Raw genomic sequence first — 6,373 nt, forward strand, 5'->3', positions numbered from 1 at the left:
GAGGGATTCACATGTGATAAATGCAGGGAAATAGTTAGGCTGACAGAGAAGGTTTCAGAATTAGAGACACGCATCCAAACTTTAGTTGAGGATAGTAAGAATGTGAGGGCTGTAGATACTGCTTTGGATGCGACTAGCTCAGGGAGTGCTGTACATTGTTCGGTTCCGGTTGAGCCCATGCAGCAGGGTGACTGTGAGGCGGCCTAGTTGTGGGTCAAAACACCACTCTTCCGTTCCGATCAGAACATCCAATAGGTTCTCCCCACTCAGTGAGGCACCCGCTGAGAAACCTGATGAAAGTGCTCTAGTTATTGGCGATTCTATTGTACGGAACGTGAAAATAGAGACACCAGCCACCATAGTCCAATGTTTACCGGGAGCCAGAGCGCCTGACATCTTGGCAAATTTAAAAGTGCTGGCTAATGCTAAATGTAAATTCTGTACGATTGTTATCCACGTCGGCGCTAATGATGTTCGACTTCGCCAGTCGGAGATCACTAAAAGGGCAGACCTGACCTGTTAAAAAGAGATGTTCATCCTAGGGGTGGGCGATATGGGAAAAATATCATATCACGATTTTTTATAGAAATATCACGATTCACGATTTTTATCCCGATTCTTTGTTAGTTTTACTATTTTGGTTTTACAAGTTGTCTGAGCATTACAGCCAAACTAGAAAGACAAAGATGCATGGCAGATATTTAGGCCAAAGTGGGTGAAGATAAAAAATCTTTGTCATTATTTTATTTTTCTTATTAAAAAATAAGAACAAAGATACACATTACAAATACACATAATATACAAATAAAACAAACAGTGCTTTATTTCCAGGTACAATAGGTGTATTTAGCAGAGCATTCAATGAAATTGAATGAACAAATATAAAAATAAAACACTAGATAGACTGATTCCTAAAGCAACTGTATTAAAGTTTTTCAGTCAAGAATCGTGAGTGATTTTTCTCTTTGTGTTTTGTTGTTTTGTTAACGTTAAATGAATAGTTCCCCCACAAATTAATATTCTGTCATCTGTCTGTCAATTCTGTCATAATGTTGTATTTTTATATCATCATTTACTCAAAAGTTGTTTTAAACCGGAATGAGTTTCTTTCTTGTGCTGAACATTTATAAATGCTATTTTGAAGAAGGTGGAAAACCAAACAGTTGCTGGTCCTCAGTGACTTGACTTCCATAGGATTTTTCTTTCCTACTATCAAAGTCAATGTAGACCAGCAACTGTTTGGTTTTCCACTGAGTAAATAATGACAGAAATTCAATTTTAGGGTGAACTATCCCTTTAATGACAGTCGACAGGATGTTTAGTGTCCTGTCCCTTTAAGAGCTGCACGCATCTAATATACAGGCACACATCCGTTTCTCTCTTAACTATTTACTTTCATTTTAGAGATAACCAACTCAGTCTGTATGTAAACCTTGTGTGTTTTGACAGTATTAGCGCAAAATATAACTTAGTTGAGTAATCAGGCGCTGTTAGACAGGCGTTTTAGTGCGCGAGCTTCAGGTGTATGAGCTCAGAACAAGCGCACGTCAGACCAGCGCGCGAATTAAACATTTAACCAGCAAGGCTTGTATGCAAATAATGTACTTTTGCGATCGCGAATAAGTGCAGTGTCCTGTCTGAGTAACTCTACTGCTGTATGTCGTGTTGTACAGTATATAGAGGAGGCGCCAGAACTGTATTTGACAATGTGCGCGGTAGCGCGATGCTACGATATTTCTTCAAAAGCAGATCGTGGAGACATTTTTATCGTCCACGATCAAAAATCGTCATATCGCACACCCCTAGTTCATCCCTCCTGGGGTGATGCCGCTTTTCTCTCTAGAAATATGGCACATAGTCTTAGAGTTTGTACTTGACTAACTGGGGCCCAGGTCAGGAAGCAGACAGACTGGCTAAACCGACCGTCTGCTAGCTGCCTCATGTCACAGAAGTCAGTTAATTCTCAGCACATAGAGACTCCTTCACCCAGATATCACACTATAGAGACTGTGTCTATTCCCCAAACTAGAAAATACAGAAAACGTGTTTGTTGAAAAAATGTTTACAATACAGAGAAACAATTGATAAAGCTTGGCTTACTGAATATTAGGTCCCTTTCTACAAAAGCACTTTTTGTAAATGATTTGATCAATGATAATAATCTAGATTTGCTCTGTTTGACAGAAACATGGCTAAAACCAGATGAATACATTACTTTAAATCCACCTTGAGTCTACCCCCCAAGATTACTGCTATAAAAATGAGCCACGTCCAAAAGGTAAAGGGGGAGGTGTTGCTACACTTTATAGCAATATTCTCAGTATTTCTCGAAGGGCAGGCTTTAAGTATAACTCGTTTGAACTTATTGTGCTGCGTATAACATTATCTAGAGAAACACGTGATAGTGATAAATCCCCTGTGATGTTTGTACTGGCTACTGTATACAGGCCACCACACAGACTTTATTAAAGAATTTGCTGATTTTCTATCCGAGTTAGTACTGGCTGCAGATAAAGTCTTAATTGTTGGCGATTTTAATATCCATGTCGATAATGAAAAAGATGCATTAGGATAAGCATTCATAGACATTCTGAACTCTATTGGGGTTAGACAACACTTTTCCGGACCTACTCATTGTCGAAATCATACTCTGGATTTAATACTGTCACATGGAATTGATGTTAGTGGTGTTGAAATTCTGCAGCAAAGCGATGATATCTCAGATCATTATCTAGTCTTGCGTAAACTCCATATAGCTAAAACTGTAAATTCTACACCTTGTTACAAGTATGGTAGAACCATCACCTCTACCACAAAAGACTGCTTTGTAAGTAATCTTCCTGATTTATCTCAATTCCTCAACATATCCAACAGCGCAGAAAAACTTGATGTAACAGAAACTATGGACTCTCTCTTTTCTAGCACTTTAGATGTTCCTTTATGCTTAAGGAAGATCAAAGAAAACAGTCTGACTCCGTGGTATAATGAGCACACTCGCACCTTAAAGAGAGCAGCCTGGAAAATGGAGCGCAGATGGAGGAAAACAAAACTAGAGGCATTTCGTATAGCCTAGCGGAAAAATACCCTATCCTACAGAAAAGCATTAAAAACTGCTAGATCTGATTACTTTTCGTCTCTTCTAGAAGAAAACAAACATAACCCCCGGTATTTATTCAATACGGTCACTAAATTAACGAAAAATAAAGCATCAACAGGTGTTGGCATTTCCCAAAAGCACAGCAGTAATGACTTTATGAACTACTTTATTTCCAAGATCGATTCTATCAGAGATAAAATTGTAACCATGCAGCCGTCAGGTACAATATCGCATCAGATAGTGCACTATAGATCCCCTGAGGAACAATTCCACTCATTCTCTACTATAGGAGAGGAAGAATTGTATAAATTTGTTAAATCATCTAAACCAACAACATGTATGTTAGACCCTATTCCATCTAAACTACTAAAAGAGCTGCTTCCAGAAGTCATAGATCCTCTTTTGGCTATTATTAATTCGTCACTGTCATTAGGATATGTCCCCAAAACCTTCAAATTGGCTGTTATTAAGCCTCTCATTAAAAAAACACAACTTGACCCCAAAGATTTAGTTAATTACAGACTGATCTCAAATCTCCCTTTTCTGTCAAAGATACTAGAAAAGGTAGTATCCTCGCAATTATATTACTGAGACTGCTCTCATTAGAGTTACAAATGACCTGCTTCTATCTTCTGATCGTGGTTGTATCTATTTATTAGTTCTACTGGATCTTAGCGCTGCGTTCGACACTATCGACCACAACATTCTTTTAAATAGACTAGAACACTTTGTTGGCATTAGTGGAAGTGCATTAGCATGGTTCAAATCGTACTTATCTGAATGCCATCAGTTCGTAGCAGTGAATGAAGAGGTATCATATCGAAGTGCAGTACGGAGTACCTCAAGGCTCAGTACTAGGGCTGTTAATTTTCATGCTTTACATGTTACCCTTGGGCGATATTATCAGGAGACATGGTGTTAGTTTTCACTGTTATGCTGATGATACTCAGCTCTATATTTCTTCGCGGCCCAGTGAAACACCAAATTGAGAAACTAACGGAATGCATAGTCGATATAAAAAACTGGATGACAAGTAACTTCTTACTGCTAAATTCTGAAAAAACAGGTGTTAATTATCAGACCTAAAAACCCCACATGTAATAACCTAGAACACTATCTAACACTTGACGGCTGCTCTGTCAATTCTTCTTCATCAGTTAGGAACCTAGGTGTGCTGTTTAATAGCAATCTTTCATTTGAAAGCCATGTTTCTAGCATCTGTAAAACTGCATTTTTCCATCTCAAAAACATATCTAAATCGCAACCTATGCTCTCAACGTCAAATGCAGAAATACTAATTCATGCGTTTATGACCTCAAGGTTAGACTATTGTAATGCTTTATTGGGTGGTTGTTCTGCACGCTTGATCAACAAATTACAATTGGTCCAAAATGCAGCAGCTAGAGTCCTTACTAGAACCAGGAAGTATGACCATATTAGCCCGGTTCTGTCAACACTGCATTGGCTCCCCATCAAACATCGTATAGATTTTAAAATCTTGTTAATTACTTATAAAGCCCTGAATGGCTTAGCTCCTCAATACTTGAGCGAGCTCTTATCCCATTATAGTCATCCATGTCTGCTGCGTTCTCAAAACTCTGGCCATTTGATAATACCTAGAATATCAAAATCAACTGCGGGCGGCACATCCTTTTCCTATTTAGCACCCAAACTCTGGAACAATCTACCTAATACTGTTCGGGAGGCAGACACACTCTGTCAGTTTAAATCTAGATTAAAGACACATTTCTTTAACCTGGCTTACACATAACACACTAATACACTTCTATTATTCAAATCCGTTAAAGGATTGTTAGGCTGCATTAATTAGATCAACCGGAACGGGAACACTCCCCATAACACATGATGTACTCGTTACATTGTAAGAAGAATGGCATCTACGCTAATATTTGTCTGTTTCTCAGTCTGTGTCAGGATCAGATGGTGGATCAGCGCCGGGAGATGATGTATGTGGCCCTGATCGTCGGCGGAGGCCGAACACCTGGATGAGCCCCGGGGACATATCCCCAGTCAACATAGCCACCCGATCCGGTCCGTATCCAGCCCAGATGGTCACTGCAGTCACCAGATCCAGTCCGTATCCAGATCAGATGGTGGATCAGCACCTAGAGACGACCTCTACAGCCCTGAACGTCAGCGGAGACCAGGACACCGAGATGAGCGCCAGAGACAGATCCCCAGTGAGGACCCCGCCACTTAAGACAGCCATCGGGAAAGACCACTGGAACCAGTTGAGCCCTTACAATCTGACTTTGCTGCAGTTGGAATTGAACTGCTGGTTCGTTTGGCCAGAGGATAACTGCCCCCCCGACTGAGCCTGGTTTCTCCCAAGGTTTTTTTCTCCATTCTCTCACCGATGGAGTTTTGGTTCCTTGCCGCTGTCGCCTCTGGCTTGCTTAGTTTGGGACACTTCATTTCCAGCGATATCGTCGACCTGATTGCAAAGACACCATTTAAACTGAACTGAGCTGGATGATGACATCACTGAATTCAATAATGAAATGCCTTGGAAAAACTGTAAATCTTTTTTTTTTTCATTTTACATTATTGACACACTATTTTCCTTTTTTGATATTGTGCAGTTGCTTTGACACAATTTACATTGTTAAAAGCGCTATATAAATAAAGGTGACTTGACTTGACTTGATGTGCGTCAGAGCAGGAATAAATTTAGCCTTCACAGCTTCTCTGTGCCTTTATGTCTACAGCTGTGTTGTGGACTCTGCTATCCTTTCATATTGAGAATGATTTTTAGAACTCTCATTGTCTTTATAGTTATCATCCTTGGTGTGAACAGGCCTTTACAACTACCTTTCAGAGCCGAAAGATAACTTGTATATGTTCATAGCAATCAATTCACTAATACGATACATCTTATTTTATATGAATCTTAACGCACATGGGAGTTGGGCATCTGTCAACTAAACTCATCGCTGCATTGGGTGTTTCTAGTTTAGACAGCTTTGTTTCAGTATAATAAGACGACCTAGTTTTGTTTGCATAAATCTTGCCAAACTGAGCTGTTGTTGTTTTGAAAATATCTTGGGTTTGAGACCAGCTGCTTATTGGGGCCGGTTTTTTGTAGAAGTGCAAAAAGCATTTCCAGATTCTACTCTGTTGGTAGAAAAGGGGCTTGAAAGAGGTCTATTAAATTAGCTCTTTTTAACAAGTCAAAATGTGAAAGTATGCTAGATGCATTCTGAACCACATAATTTCAGCCACTGCTCATTTCCCTGATCTGATGTGGCAATATGA

The sequence above is a fragment of the Barbus barbus genome, assembly GCF_936440315.1.
Source record: "Barbus barbus genome assembly, chromosome: 27".
NCBI classification, from domain to species: Eukaryota; Metazoa; Chordata; class Actinopteri; order Cypriniformes; family Cyprinidae; genus Barbus; species Barbus barbus.